The sequence below is a fragment of the Papio anubis genome, chromosome 19 (assembly GCF_008728515.1).
Source record: "Papio anubis isolate 15944 chromosome 19, Panubis1.0, whole genome shotgun sequence".
Taxonomy (NCBI): domain Eukaryota; kingdom Metazoa; phylum Chordata; class Mammalia; order Primates; family Cercopithecidae; genus Papio; species Papio anubis.
Window position 1 is genome coordinate 65,854,826 of NC_044994.1, and position 17,203 is coordinate 65,872,028.

The window sequence follows — 17,203 nt, forward strand, 5'->3', positions numbered from 1 at the left end:
AAGTGTGGTGGTGTGTGTCTGTAGTCCCAGCTACTTAGGAGGCTGAGGCAGGGGAATCACTTGAACCCTGGACGCAGAGGTTGTAGTGAGCTGAGATTGCACCACTGCACTCCAGCCTGGCGACAGAGTCAGATTCCATCTCAAAAAAAAAAAAAAATTAAGGTCAGTGTTGTTAACTTTACCAAAAATTGCCCTAATAATAAATATTTCTCTGGTTATGTGTGTATTATACTATGTGAATGGAATTTCAGTGCATGATGCATGATATGGTTTAGCTGTGTCCTTGAATTGTAGGTTTTGAAATTCTCACATCTCATCTTGAATTGTAGCTTTCATAATTCCTGTATGTCATGGGAAGGACGTGGTGAGAGAGAATTGAATAACGGGGATGGGTCTTTCCCAAGCTGTTCTCATGATAGCGAATAAGTCTCATGAGAGCTGATGATTTTATAAAGGGGAGTTCCCCTGCACATGCTCTCTTGCCTGCCGCCATGTAAGATGTGACTTTGCTCCTCATTTGCCTTCCACCATGATTGTGAGGCCTCCCAGCCTTGTGGAACTATGAGTCCGTTAAACCTCTTTCCTTTATAAATTACCCAGTCTCCAGTATGTCTTTATTAGCAGCATGAAAATGATCTAATACAATGCACATAACATGTACTAATCTCAGGAGTACTATATAATTAGAAGTTATTATAAGTTGTTCTTGCACTTTAGTCTATATTTACATAATTCCTAAAAATAAAACGCCAGATTGAAATGAGAACATTTCACCTATCAGTGGTATGGTCTGACCAGTATGATACTCGGATAAAACGCTCAATTAGACTTTCTCGTTATAAAGCCAATATTACTCATCCACAACTAGGGGAAAAGCTATTCTTAGATGTTTTCCTTACAGTGGCACTTTTTATTTTTTCTAATCAATACTCAGATTTATACATGGCTCCTTTGAGTCAAAGATTGTTTTTTGTTTGTTTGTTTGTGGATGAGCTTTTGGGTAACTGGCCATATCAAAGTTTAATTTTGGCCTCACAGAGATGCTGCTCTAAATACATTAACTAATAGTCAAGTGGCAACAAGGTATATGGATTTTTCTTGTTGTTGCTAATTATTTGAACTGATGATGTCAAGTGTTATGTGTGCACAGTTGTTGTCTCCCACGTACATGGTCTTGTGTAAGTGAGTGGTCCTCATTCTTTGTGGTCGTTCACTGGGTGGCTGTTCATACAACTTTCATTTGGGTGCATCATATTCACTTGTACATCTCCTCGCTTGCAGTGTCTTTCTTCTGACTCCCCCTTCACTGACTCTTTGTTTCACACACAGGAGTTTCTTGGAGTCATGGTGCCACATACTTGAAGCAGATCAACCTTCCAGGCCTTGAGAGGGTCACCTTCTATGTGAAAACAGTTCATGCATTTTATGGTTACATTTGTCTTGACAGTTAATGTGAAGCATAGCCTAGACAGTGCTGATGGGACTGTCTGCAAATACAAATGTTTCTCTTTGAGTACGCTCACGCTGCTTGTATTCATAGAGAGCTGAAGTGTGGGTCTCTGCATGTATCTTCAGCTTGTGCCCTGTTGCATCTTTCTTCCAAGCTTCCGCAGGGCCATGGCTAGGTCTTGTAGGATGGGTTTTGCCAATCAGAATGTTGCTGAGGAGACTGCTGAGGAGACTCACCTTATCACATGAGAGATTCTTCATTGTCATTATGTTTTTCCTAATGACAGTTCATATTTGCTCACTTATTTACTCATTCATACACACATCCATGCCTGTGTTCAGCACGTGCGTATCTGCCCCCGTGAGGCCCCACACCAGTGATCACAAGATCCATAACACAGGCTCCACTCCCAAAGGGCTCACCATACATTGGAAAGACAAGCACATGCACTCTGATATATCTGATGAATGAATGATCAGTTTATCATGCACTGATGCCTTGCTACTAAAGTTAAGTTTGACGTACAGCGTGGACTATGAGGCATGCTTCGCCCTAGACGCATTTACAATCTAAGGAGAAAGGTGACATTTTAAACAGAATATTTTTGTGGTGTTGTTTATGCTTAAACATAGGAATCTACAGCTATTTTCTGGATTTCCATCAGGGATCTAGACTGTCGCTTGGAGGACCAGGTATGAGAAGGCTGTATGTGAAGAACTCCTGGACATTCTGCTGAGGTGACTCTGACTGGTGGTGTGGAAGCTGGCCAAGGGAAAGAGAGCAGAAAACGTATTCCAGACATTAAAAGCATTCAGTGAAGGCATGTAATAAAAGATACACCGTGTATTGGAGAATTGTTAGCAGTCGGTATTACTGGAGTTTAATTATGAATCAAAGGAGATTGGCTGGCTATTGGCAGGAGGTGAGTCTGGACAGATAGGTGGTGGCAGCTCATTCAGGGTCAGATCTACTTTTAACTGACTGGAACATTATCCTGCAAGACAGAGATTCTCATCCCTACTAGACATTTCCTTCTACTTAAATGTTTAATAAGTCTCTTTTTACTGACTTGAAATCTGCAGATCATATAACTTATCTATCTGTAACTTAAATTTAAACATTTATATAATCTTTTTACTGTAATATGAAGAAATATAAAAGACAAATTAATTTATAATAAAAAGATGTCTATTTAAGGATGTAAGTGTTTTAATATAACCTCCTTAAGGAATATGATAAAATGATAAGAAGTTTAAATTAAACATAGAACAATAAGTGTGACAGCTTCAAATGCAGACTGACATAGGTGTGCCATGTTGATGACTCGGATGCATGAGAATATCACAGTGATGCAATTTTTTAAAATGATCAATAACATTTGCCACCTTTAGAATAAAGCACAATGCAAGGTAGATGCATTCCTGGAAAAATCAGTGTACATTAAAACTGTATGAGTGCTTCGGGTCGACGGGCAAAGAGTGTGGGGCTGTCCCACACATCCCAGAACATCCGCGTCCTTGGCCTCACTGCTCATGGCCATAGCCTTCTGCCCACCACTGTGACAGTCCCAGACCCACACATCCATTTCCACACATGCAGGTACTGCCTCTGTAAGAAATGTTGCTTTTGGACAATGAGAGTTAAGTGTTAGTCAAGAGACTACCACGACCACTTTGCGTGTAGTCAGACACTTCCAGAGTGTTTGTGACTTGAGTTTGAGGAGCACAAGATGGGAGGAAAGAAGATCTGTTATTGCGCTACTGCAATCGTCTATGAGATATGCAAAGATGGAATGAGGACAGTTGTAGCAGGAAGTGCTACAATTCATTCGTTTAATGAAGTGAAAGGCATTGGAGAGTGTTGATGAGCTGAAGTATTAAGGTGCAGTGATTGAGTTTGTGCAGGGGGAAGAAGGAGAGTTCTTTGGCATGAGTCCCAGATTTCTGCCCTAGGAGGTGGATGGGCCCCTGATGCAGGAAACAGAAACAAAACACCGGAAGAGTAAATACAGAGGAAAGATGATGAGTCTGGTTTTGCTGACTTCTAGAGCAGATGCCCATAAGTGTCTATATTTACATGTGTATGTATATACATGTTTATGTTATATATGTATTATATGTTACATATGTACACATATGAACACATATGTATTATATGTGTGTATATATGCATGTATATTTACATACATATAATACATGTGTACACATATATGTGTATATTTATATATGCATGTGTATATTACATATGTGTGTGTGTGTATGTATATATATGTCTAAAATTTAGTGGAAAGATCAAGGTTGGAGAGAAAGGTTTAGCTAGCATAGAGTTGATAGCTAAAACTATGAAAGTATTTCCAGAAAAGAGTGTGCAACACTAGATGAGAAGAAAAGCAAGAGTGTGAAACTTTGAGGAAAAAGTGCTTAAGAAGAAGGAAAAGCAGGATGAGCCCACAATGAAGAACAAAGAAGAAGAGAAGAATTAACAAAGGAATACGAGTTCCTGGAGGAAGACACAATCAATAGTCTCGAATGTAGAAAGAACCTTAGTATGTGTATACTACCATAACACACAACAATTTATACCCACCCTTCCCACATGGGAGTTAGGGGCAGCTTTACGAACAAAGTATGCTTTAAATACAACTGATAGAGCAGATGCGGAGGCTCATGCCACCCAGCAGTTTGGGAAGACGAGGCAGGAGGATCCCTTGAGTCCTGCAGTTTGAGACCAGTCTGGGAAAAATGACAAAACCCCACTTCTACAACAAATACGAAAACTAGCCAGGTGTGGAGGTACACACTTGCAGTCTCAGCTACTTTAGAGGCTGAGGTGGGAAGACTGTTTTAGTGTGGGGAGTTCGAGGCTGCAGTGAGCTACGATCGCGCCACTGCACTCCAGCCTAGGTAGCAGAGTGAGACGCTGTCTAAAACAAACAAACAAAAAAACCCCTGATCTTTTCACAAGCTTGTGAGGAAGCATTTTGTAGACAGTCTAATAAAGAAATGGTATCCATATATCAGTTTTTCTGTATTCCTGAGTATTCATGCACATGCATAAACATGTCATAAGATATGGGTATTTATATGAACAATTGTATGTATAAATGTTTGTGTATAAAAAGGCCTGTTTACGATCCTCATTCTTACCTTCACATTTTCCAAGTTACGGTTGTGTCGTAGTGCTTAACATTTAGGGTTTTGAAAGTTGAAGGGATTTGTATCTGTCTCACACCTTTTTATCAGCTTTAATCTTTACAGGACCGCCATTTTGTTTTTAACTCTTGCTCTCTCCAGGAATAAAATCTTACTATGCTAAATGTGAATTACCCCCAGTCATTTGAATAACCAGACAAAGGAGTGAGGGCTAATATTCCTTTCATATTTCATTTCACCTTTTGAAGAAACAATTTTTCATAAAATGTGCAGTTTGATACTTATGCAAACATGTGCTTAGTTTTAAGGACTCAGTGTCAGTTTAGAGAAATCTTCACTAAGCTTTCCTGCAGTTGTAACCCTGGTAATGACAACTGTCACTATCCTCATTATAGAGAAGGTGATCTGGATGCCCGGGGACACTGAACCATTTACATGTTGCCCAGGATGTTCAGTGACTTGCCAGACCCCTTGATTGAGCTCCTCAGGTGCTGGATTGATTCTTGCATGAGCTGGATTCTGACAGTGTTTTAGGCAGAAAGGAAAAGATATTAAGATATCCATATCCAGATCACACAAAGAGCTAAATTGCTACAAGGTAGGTTTTCCTGCTATGGAGAAATGTCATATTAACAGAAATCTGTTTGGAAATTCAGTGATGACTGTATTAGCAGGAAGACTCTCAGGTCTTTAGGTCAGTTCATTGTGATGAGAATCAAGCTAGCCTGAAGCCTGTGTCTTTTTTCCTTTAGTGAAAGAGATTCACCTTGTCACATTCAATAATTTGAAAAACACTGACGACAGTGACATTCCTAGTGCCTCAGACACCCAGAGTGAATCATTTCCTGATACTTCCTCCATATAGCAATTTAGGCCACTAAATCATGCTGTTGATGAAAGATTTTGTTTTCTTTCTTCATTCTTTAGTTTTAAGATGAAAAAAAAGAAGAATTATAAAACAACATTCACTTTCAATTTTAAAGTTAATATTCAAATCCAGTCACATGTTGTCTGCATGTTTTATGTTGTACTAGAATTTGTACTTATCAAAAAAAAAATCACATCTCACAACTAGTACTCTATTTCACTGTATTAAAATTTAAACACAAACATTTTCAAGTGGTCATACAGAATGACAAAATGAAGCAACACAAATTCAGTTTCTTAGTCTTTCCCATCACTACGTTATATTCTTAAATACACTGTTTAAATGCAGCACTAGATGGTGAGGCAGCAGAGAGCCCACAAAGTGCATCCACAGGAAATTCATACCATTCTGAGCTACTAAGACTTACTTTCCTTTGGGAGGCTGAGGCAGGTGGATCACTTGACATCAGGAGTCTGAGACCAGCTTGGCCAACATGGCAAAACACCGTCTCTACTAAAAACAAAAATTAGCCAGGTGTGGTGGTATGTGCCTGTAATCCCAGCTACTTGGGAGGCTGAGGCATGAGAATCAGTTGAGCCTGGGAGGTGGAGGGTACAGGGAGTCAAGATCACACCACTGTATTCCAGCCTGAGTGACAGAGTGAGACTGTCTCAAAAAAAAAATTAATAATAATATAAATAAATAAATAAATAAGAACTTACTCTCATTCCTCCAGTGTCAGAAAATGATCATTTAACTGGAAAGTCCCTAAATTTAACTTCCAGGTAGACCATGATATTTACTAAAGAAGAATAATAAAAATATGTTAATTTGTAGCTTATACATGAGTTTTTAAAATTCAGTAGTAATCACGTTTAAAACTTAGACCATTTTTTTTTTCTCCTAAGGGAGATATAACTTATCACTGACCTTATTTAGAATTGCCATTTCATGATGTTAATAAAAAGCAGGCAGTCTGCTAATTGTTGGCTTTAAATTCTCTACAATCAGTGAATCTCCCTCCTTCTCCCCTCCAATGCCTGCACTTGGATAAGATCTTGCCCGCCACCCCACCCCTGGAGTGCAACCAATAATGAAATAGGTCTATCAGGTACCTTAACATCTGCTGCAATTACATCCAGAAGTCCAAGATTTAAAAAAATATCTATATGAAGGAATTTGTAGTAGAGAACTATTATACAACTGTTATAGACTGAACATCCATGTGCCCCCCAATATTCTCACGTTCCAAAATCCCTTATTCCAAAACGTCATGGTATTTGGAGATGGAATCTTTGGGAAGTGACTAGAGCTAGATGACGTCATGAGGGTCTGATGGGCAGGGACAGGAGTGAGCTCTCTCTCTCTCTCTCTCTCTCTCTCTCCCCCCCCCCCCCCCTTCATGTGTGCAAAAACAAGCGGTCTAGAGAGCACACAGTGAAAAGGCAGCCTCCTTTGAGCCAAGAAAAGAGGTCTCAGGATGAAACTACCTTCCTGGCACCCTGCTCTTGGACTTCCTAGACTCCAGAATTGTGAGAAGGAAATTGCTGCTGTTTAAGCCGTCCTGTCTATGGTATTTTGTTATGGCAGCCTGAGCAGACTAATACGGTGATAGTCCCCTTACAATATTTTAATTTCCAAATCTTCCCTAGTTTTCAGAGAGAACTTTTATACCAATGTTTAGTTTGAGGGAATTTTCTATAACTCGTTTACAAGTCCTTAATTAATAGAGCTTTTTTTTTTTTTCTCCCTACAGAAGCTGCAGCTCAAACCTTAACTATAATGGTGTGAATGGTCCAGTATGATGGTGATCCATGACTTCTAACAACAGGGTGTTTAAAATAAGATTTAATGTGGCCTGAAAAACTATATTTAACCTTGTATTACAGGCAATATTAAAAGGGTCTAAAGTAATGAAGCTTATACAGGCTTATGGAGAATAATAGACACAATAAGGGAATTTGAAACTCCAGCCAGCTATGAGGAAATGATGCAGCTCCATCTTCCTCACTGGTGCTCCGTGTGCTAATGTCTAGCAATTTGCCAGAGGCCTTAATTATGGCAAAATGCAGTTAAGGATACTCCCATACAACCTCATCCAGCGGAGATGTGGGCATTTAGATAAGCCAGGTTAAAATATCAGGAATTATTGTATCCAACAGTCACCAATGGCAGCGCCTCCGTGTTTGATTGGGGAGGTTCCTGTGGGAGGGAGCGGCTGGATCACGCTTTGGTGTGCGGCTGGCTGTGCTCACATCCTCGTCCTTAGCATTGCAGCGTTTCTTCACAAATGACTCTTGACCGACAAACACACACCACCAGGCATCTGGACGAGCGGCGTGTCCTGCTGCTGATTCTTTTGAAATAGCAGCGATGTTCTGAAACAGGCGTGTCTCCGCTGGCAGATGAGAAAGACGAAGTGAAGTGAGGCTCCAGGACGCCACAATGCTCCCTCAAGCTCTCGTCCATTAAACACATGGTGTTAGACAGACACTCACTAACATGTTGACCTTGCTGAAATGTTTGTCTAATTTCAAGCTATTGAATTTTCCTGCATGTTTGCTCTTCTTTAATTTTTCAAGTATTTAAGTCTGTGGAGAGCATTCTAAGCATGCACGTATTTGTCTGCTGTTTGTCAACACATTCTTCACCAATCTTAGAGTTTTAGGTTAAATTTTCTGGTTGTGGAGGAAAATGAAACAAGCAGACAGACAAGAGAAAAAAAAAAAAAAACCACAAAAGTAAATAAATAAAAACTGATAAGGACTTTGGTGAGGAATGTTCTCTTCAAATTCACAGTGGTTCCCTGGACCATGATACAGAGCTGGACAGTTACGCAAGAGATGACCCCAGGTTCCTTGCCCCCTACAAAGTCAAATAGTTGCAGACTCAGTCATAGAAATTAGAGATCATCTCTCACTCTGAAGGCGATACTTGACCTTCAGAATTTCTTAGAATTTTTGTGTCTTACGCTGTAGGAAATTTCTCCCCGCTGTCCTAGCTGATTCCTCTTTGCTTCAAGTGTTCCTCCTGCTGTAATTAAATTGAAGCTAACAAGTTTGAGACCATGATGTACAGCAGCTGTTCAGCCAGAAACACAAAGAGACATGAAAGGCAGGCAGAACGGTTATATTAAATGAATCTCAAAGTTAGAGAAAAAATATGGACCGTATTTCTGTTTTACCAGAAGTAGAACGGATCAGGCGCTATGAAAATCAAGTTTGCAAGTTCTACATATTAGGATAGTGCAGAGGAATTAATAGACAGTATTAGTGTGCAGCCATTTTACACAGACATCATCCTCAGCTTTCCACATGTGAAAACCCAGCATCAGTGGGGCTAAGCATGAGATAAAATTGTGTTACCAAGGCTGGCAGTTCCTTACTATATCTGCTTATTTTTTTTGTTATTACTAGGCCTCACATTTATATTGTACTGAGGGCATATTATATGTGATGTCTTGTGCAGGCAAAATAAGCCTTGTTTTATTAATGAAAGTTTGGGCTCAGAAGTGTGGAAGAATTTAGTCAAGTGTTCACAGGACAGAGATAGAGAATATTATCTTTATGTGGTTAAGGGCAGGAGCTCTGGAGTCAGGTTCTATCTTAACCCCATTATTTCCTACATACAAGACCATGGGCAAATTGTGCAACATTCTGTGCTTCAGTCCTCATTTGTCAAATAAAAGTCATTGAGAAGATTAAATAAGGTACTATATACATAGATTTGAGCACAGTGCCTCAGACTTGGCAGTCTTTTGGTTGGTTGTAACTAATATCATGATCACCCCCAAGATAAAATGGGAGACTTTAAGAACTAAGAAGAATTAACATTTGATGATATGGTTAGGCTGTGTCCCCACCCAAATCGCATAGTGAACTGTAGTTCCCATAATCCCAATGTGTCATGTGACCCAGTGGGAGGTAATTGAATCGTGGGAGTGGTTACCTCCATGCTGTTCTCGTGATAGTAAGTTCTCATGAGATCTGATGGTTTCATGACAGCCTCCCCCACTACCCTTTGCTTGGCACTTCTTGCTACCACCATCGCTATGTGAAGAAGGAAATGCTTGCTTCCCCTTCTGCCATGATTGTAAGTTTCCTGAGGCCTCCTCAGCCATGCTGAACTGAGTCAATCAAACCTCTTTTCTTTATAAATTACCCAGTCTTGGGTATGTGTTTATTAGCAACATGGGAACAAAGTAATCCATTGGGAAACCTCTACTTTGAGACAGTTAATTTAATGTGAATGGCTCTATTATTGGATGTGGAGCCATTTTGAGTTTGACTTAATACAAAAATAATTTCAGCTTTAAGGAAGAACCAAGCACTGTGAGAAACATATTCCACCACACCTGATTTCTGTTTCCGATTCCCCTGGGTCTAGATCACCTTAGGGTTAGTTAGGATTAGAGAGGAAGGGTGAGAAATGACAGCTGTGCATGTTGTTTGGTATTTGAAAAATGATTTTATATTTCGATATGATCTTTTCTTAACAGCTGCATCACCATGGCAATGTCAAGGTGTTCTTATTTCATGTCATGAAATAAGTTTCCAAGTCATACCAGAGGGAAATATCTTATATTGGCTTGAGTTATCTCAGCTCCTAGTTGCACTGGTGGTGGTGACCTACCCAAAGGGGCAGATATGCATTCAGCAGGAAAGATTTGGTCCACATCCTTATTTTCCTCCAAAGTACTATTCCTATTATCTGCTATTAGAAAAGAATCTGCAATAAACAGAATCAGTCACAAAAGTAATGAATATCCTTGTTGGCAAATACTACTTCCTTAAAACATGCATACTTCTCTATGTCTTACTTTTTTTCTCTGGAACTCCCTTCTCCTAATTTGTCTGTTGAAATCCTCCCCTTTCTTTCTTCTAGACATATCCAAAATTCTACTGATACATGACTCAAGAGAAGCTTCTCAAATTATGAATCTCAGAGTAAATATATACACCATCCTATCCCAAACCATCTTGCTCTAAATACTGGTATGTCTACGTGGAAAAAAAAATTTTTATGGTCCAATGAGTTTCGGAAACATTGCATTGAACTTTATTATTTTTCCTCTGGGCTTGGAACCCTCCTCCCTTTTTCTTTTCATTAAATAGAACTTAACTTAGTTTTCTATATCCAGGAGAGTTTTGGGTTTCATTTCTTTTTTCTTTAGGGCACAAGAAGAATCAACAGTTTGTGGGAGACAGATTGTGTTTTCAGTGAGGTGACTGCAGGGTGGGCTGGATGGAACTTCAGCTTCAGTTTGGGTATTTAAGAGGCCCTTGCATCATCCAGAGAAGAGCTAACAAGAACATGTGATAGAGCCTTGCCAGCAGACGAGATATAGGGAACAATTAGAGTGCAATATTGGAGAGCTGGGATGTCGTTGGATTGATGACTGAGTGGATCATTCTAATTGAGTTTAAAGGTTCAAGAGTAGTTGTGTGGGAGAAAGTTGGGTGCCATTTCTTGAACAAGGGAACACTAGAGGTTGACTTAGGAGTAGCCAGAGTAATATCAGTTTTGGCATGCTGAATTTTAGGAGTCAAAGACATACATAAATTAAGATATTTAGGAGGAAATTGGAAATACAGGGCAGAGTTTAGAAGAGACCTCTAATTTGGGAAAACAGGGTTGGAAGTTTGTTCATAAAAATAATAATTAAAGCCAGGCACAGTGGCTCATACCTGTAATCCCAGCACTTTGGGGGGCCAAGAGGGGTGAAGCACCTGAGGTCAGGAGTTCAAGACCTGCCTGGCCAACTTGGTGAAACCCCATCTCTACTAAAAATACAAAAATTAGCTGGGTGTGGTGGTGGGTGCCTGTAATCCCAGCTACTCAGGAGGCTGAGGCAGGAGAATTGCTTGAACTTGGGAGGCGGAGGCTGCAGTGAGCCAAGATTCCCACCATTGCACTCCAGCATGGGCAACAGAGCGAGACTCCATCTCAATAAATAAATAAATACATACGTAAATCAATAATAATTTTAAAAGATTACTGGCTCTGACCCTTGTGCTTTGATTAAAGGAGAGTGCACAATTCCCCTTTAACATCTTTTTAATTGTTTGTGGTTATCCATATAAGTTTGTCTTTTGAAATTTGCATACTTTTAAGAACTTTTTAGTTTAATTACACTTCTACTGCAGAAGTTCTTCCTTTTATAAAAATAGGCATTTTCATCCCTGTTTTTTTTTTCCCACCCAGCTTTTTTTGAGGCTGTCAAAAGCACAAGCTGCCATGGTAATGACAGGAAGATATGGGTGAAATGCCAGCCCTAATTAGAGACTTGATTGCTCTGTAATAACAAGGCCCGTATTTGATTTGGACGGTTCTGGGTTGTCAGGTAAAATGAATTAAATATGTCTGCACTTTCATTTCAAAATGTGAAAAATGTGAATGTGCATTATTTATATTGTATTTCATGGCTATAATTAATTATGTGTCTGTGGAACTGATGTCCCCAAAGACAGTTGATTTTATGTTCAATTCGTATGTGCATTTGTAAAACTAATTTGTTCTCATTAAAAATTTTAAGGGTTTATTCGAGTTAAACTCAGGAGGCCTTTCTGGGTATAAAATTCACATAATACAAAGTAAAAGTCTAATTTACTTTTTTTTGCTGGTAAACTATTCTATGCCTGAAGCATTGTACTAGATATTATTGTAGTGAATATGGTGGGCTATAAAAATAAAGAGAAGACATACTTCTTTTTCAGATAGTGCTTTTAAACGTGTTTGGAAGACTTTGGTATAAAACAAATGAACATAATGCAATCTGAGCTTCTATTACTTAGTAAAAGAACATTGTGTTTTGTTAAAGAAATATTAAGCCTGTGTGATGAGTTGAATAGGTTCTCTTGTGAATATCCTGTAGAAATATGGAATATATTTTGCTTTCTAAAAAACTGTTTGGAATTTCTTCCAGTTTTAATTTTCAATATTTGCTAAATATATCAACCATTAATATTAAAATTTTCAAATATATTCTCTCAATAAAGCATTTTTTCATCTCAGTGACAGCAGTAGTTGATTTACCTTCAAGCAGATCCACAAATGAACTTCAATACTGAAAATAATTTGTGTATCTCAAGTTCACTATAATTAATTCTCTTCATTGTAGTTGGATATAATTGCAGTTATTAAAGCAATATTTACCACAGAATTACTTTTCATCATTTTAATTTTTTTCTATGGTAATAAATCCCTAGGTGTTCCTAGTCATGCTATAATTAATTAGTAGTTCAACATGAATGCTGGGCAGTTCACAGACATATTAGAGTTAATTTCAATATTAAAAACAATAATATTGGCATTAATGTTAATCAATGAATTTACAGAGAATATTTATGTCTGAAATAAAGAGATTGGCTTCCATAGGCTCTGCATATTCCACTTCTTTGTTAGTATTCTTTTGTTAATTTTCAACACGACAATAATGGTAAGGACCAGCTGATTCCTTGTTTTATTTTATCCAATTTCAGAGATGACTACCCTCAACAAGATGAAGCAATTATTTCTCTCTTTATTTCTTGTTTTCAGAGACCATTAAGCTTATTTTGTCCTCATTGGAAAACAAAGCAGTTTTCTATTCAAGGTATTTCTGATTCTCAACAACTCATTTTCATTAGAAAATAAAGTTAGAATGTCCATGCAGTGCCGGTGTACAGAGAGGGGAGGTAGATCAATGGCAGAACACTTGGGCGCACCCCTGGCAAGGGAATAAGAACTTTTACGTAACCTGCAAAGGAGACCAAAGAAGCAGATGCTGGGTAGGAGGAGACCAGAAACCAAGAAAAAACATTTCAGACAAATATCGCTATCAAATGAAGGAAAGGGCCATTGAAAAGTATAAACGTGCATTGAATTTCATAAAAGACATCAGTGCTAACTCTTGTCAGAGTTGTCACAGTGGTGTGATAATGTGATAAAGCTGGACCATCACAGTGAAGTCAACACAGGGATGGAGACAGCAAGGATAAAGTCTAATCTTTCATGAGAATTGAATTGCATTTATTGGCATGGAGTAGGTAGTACAGAAGTGGAAATTATTAGACTTATTATTGTCAGTAGCATGTGGTTCTAGGTACAGCTGGAATTACATGTCTTACTCTGAGTTTTCTTTTATGTCACTTAGAGGCACACTATGATCTGAAGAATAATTTTAAAAATCTGTTCTGCCACCAAGTTTAAGAAAAAGAAAAAAAAAAAAAAGAAAATATCTGGACTCCATGTCTCTTTCTCTGAGGTTAATTTCAGGCATGCGAAGATTCTGGAATTTAACAAAATAGCTTTACTTACAAGCTGTTGATCTTTTCTTACTCTGTCATGTCATCAGGATTTACTCAACTATATAAAAGTTTTCTACATTTTAAACTTCAGTCTACATCCATGTAACCAATTAAATAACTTCTATTTACAAAACAATTCGAATATTATATCTTAGAGTGGACATCAGTATATAAATGACTCCAAAATAAGTATTACAATATCTATAAATGATAAAGATATAAGATAAAATTATTATTTGATGAATCTAATCAATAGCTTTCAAAATGTAAATTATGCAATCTTACAGTGTATAATTGTCATTTTTAACAGACTTAAGTTTCATTCTAATTTTTAATTATATTATTTTTCAAACTTGTTAACTGACTGAAAAGTAGGAAAGTTTGTGACAAAGAAAGGAATTTGCAAGTTAAAACCAAAGGGTAGAATTTCATTTTTTTAATGTGGTTTATTATTTTTGGCATCATAAAACAGCCTACTATAAAAACAGTACATCTAATTTTCTTCTAACAAGAAACATTTTTTTGTGGGTGATGAAAGTAAAGTGTTTTGACAATGCTAGATTTTTATTTTTTGAAGCAATCATAACTCAAGATGCAAGCGCTTTAGCACTAAGTCCTCCTCTACTGTGACTGCCGTGTGACTGGCCCACTTGGGCAGACTGCACTGGCTCCCTGTCAACTTCGTGTTAACTCTGCTCTCCCTCCTATGCCTTCCAAGGAATCCCATTCCAAAACTTGAATGAGCAATGAAAATTGAGATGCAGATTTAAGGAGCGGTTTTGCATCACACACTGCAGTGTGCTGGAGTCAACTCATCCTGGTTTGCAAGAGCCAGTTGCTCACATCCATTCCCTGTTCTATGTTCAGTAATGGCAACATTGGTAGCTCAAAATCAGCCATAGTGGGAATGTTTACACCTTGGAAATTGGCCATATTACAAACCAGGACTCGCACCTTGTGGAACACAGACTAACCAGCCTACCACTACCACACACTGCAGTCCCCCAGTACACATGGCTGCCCTCTCCATTCTCATCCCTCTTTGCCGGCTACTTAATTTAACATTTCCCACAAGCATTTTCATACACCACCAAACTATATCTCATAACCACCTTCCCTCACAATGCCTATTTACCCACAATTCCTGTCTGTAATGGATTTTATTTGTTTAGAGCACTTTTAGGTTTAGAACAAAATCCAGCAATAAGTACAGAGAGTTACCATGTACCTAACGTCTCCACATACAGACAGCCTCCCCCATGAGCAACATCTTCCCCCAGAGAGTATGACCATCAACACTAATGAACCTACATTGACATAGAATAATATGGTTTGGATTTGTGTCCACACCCAAATCTAATGTCAAATTATAATTCTCAGTGTTGGAGGTGGGGTCTGGTGCAGGTGATTCGATCATGGGGGTGGTTTCTCCTGAATGGTTTAGCACCACCCCCACTTGGTACAGTCCTCATGACAGTGAGTTCATTCTCAAAAGATCTGGTTGTTTAAAATTGCGTCACCTACCTCCTCCCTCTCTCCCTCTTCCTGCTCCGGCCACGTAAGATGACTATTCCCACTTTGCCTTCTGCCATGGTTGGAAGTTTCCTGAGGCCTCCTCAGAAGCCAACTGGAATGCCAGCATCATGCTTCCTGTATAGCCTATTGAACTGTGAGCCAATTAAGCCTCTTTCCTTTATAAATTACCCAGTATCAAGTATTTCTTTATAGCAATGTGAGAACAGACTAATACACATCACTAGTACCCAAAGCCCACAGTTTACATTTCAGTTCACTCCGGGTGTTATACATTCTATGGGTTTGAACATATATGTAATGACATGTATTCCCTATAATAGTATCATACAGAGTAAGTTTCACTAAAAACTACTAAAAGTCCCCTGTTTTCCACCTGTTCGTCTCTCCCTTCCCTCTAACCCCTGGGAACCACTGGTCTTTTTACTGTCTCCATAGTTTTGATTTTTCCTGCATGCCATATAGTTGAAATCACACAGTATGTAGCATTTTCAGATTGACTTCTTTCCTTTAGTAATACAAATTTAAGGTTCCTCTGTGATTCTTCATGTCTTGATAGATCATTTTGTTTTAGTACTGAATAATATTCTATTGGCTGAATATACCACACTTTATCCCCTTGCCTACTGAAGGACATTCTTGTTGTTTCCAAGTTTGAGAATTATGAATCAGGCTTCTGTAAACATCCATGTGCAGGCTTTTGTATGGACATAGTTTTAACCTCCTTTGGGTAAATACCAAGAACTGCGATTACTGGATCTTGTGATAAGCTTATTTTAGTTTCATGAGAAATGCTCAAACTGTCTTTCAAACTGGTGGTGCCATTTTGCATTCTCTCCAACAATGAATGGGAGTTTCTGTTGCTCCACATCCTCACCAGCATTCAGTGTTCTGGACTTTGGCCATTTTAATAGGTGTGTTATGGTGTCTCATTGTCACCTCAATTTGCATTTCCTTGATGACACATGAGGAAATGCAAATTAAGGCCTCTTCTCATTTGTTTCTTTGCCATCTATGTGTCTTATTGAGTGAGATGTCTGTTCAGGTAATTGGCACAGTTTTTAACTGGGCTTTTGTTTTCTTGTTTTTGGGTTTAAGAGTTTTTTGTAATTTTTTGGATACTAGTCCGTGATCAAATAGTACACATTGAAAGTAATGGCAAAAACTGAAATTACTTTTACAACAACCTAACACAATTTTTTGTAAATATTTTCTCCCAGTCTGTATGTTGTCTTTTCATTCTCTTGACAGTGTCTCTGCCAGGGTGGATATTTTTAATTTTAAGTAAGTCCAGTCATTAACTATCTCTTTCATAGATCATTTATTTGCTGTGGTATCTAAAACTCCTCACAACAAAACTTTATACCCTATTATACATACGCAGACTGTTTTCAGCAAATCCAGAATTTCTTCTATAGAAGCAATCTCTTTAGTTAAAAATGATTTTAAATAAAAGTGATCATCTTTCTCCAGAATTGAGGCAAATCCTCCTGAAACCATATTTACTTTACTTCTAGTGCTTGAGTTTCATAAAACTAATGGTCCAATATTTCCCCCAGTCCCTATCTCTCATGCACACGCGTGCGCGCGCACACACACACACACACACACACTTTCTTTTTAATGGATTCATGGATATGATTCACTTTTTAACTCCTTCCAGCTCCTCTTTAAACACTTAGACACATGACAGCTGGCAAAAATGCAGGACTAGAGGTTAACACATACACACACACACACACACACACGTTTGGTGGAATGAGGATTCTAGAAACACAGGTGAGAGAGGCAAGATCTCCACCTTGGTCTTCTCATGAAGTATTACTCACCTTCCAGACAGGGCCACCATCTAGATTCTGATCCCACACCCTGGGAGGAAGAGCATCATCTGGGGCCAATCATTTCAGCATGT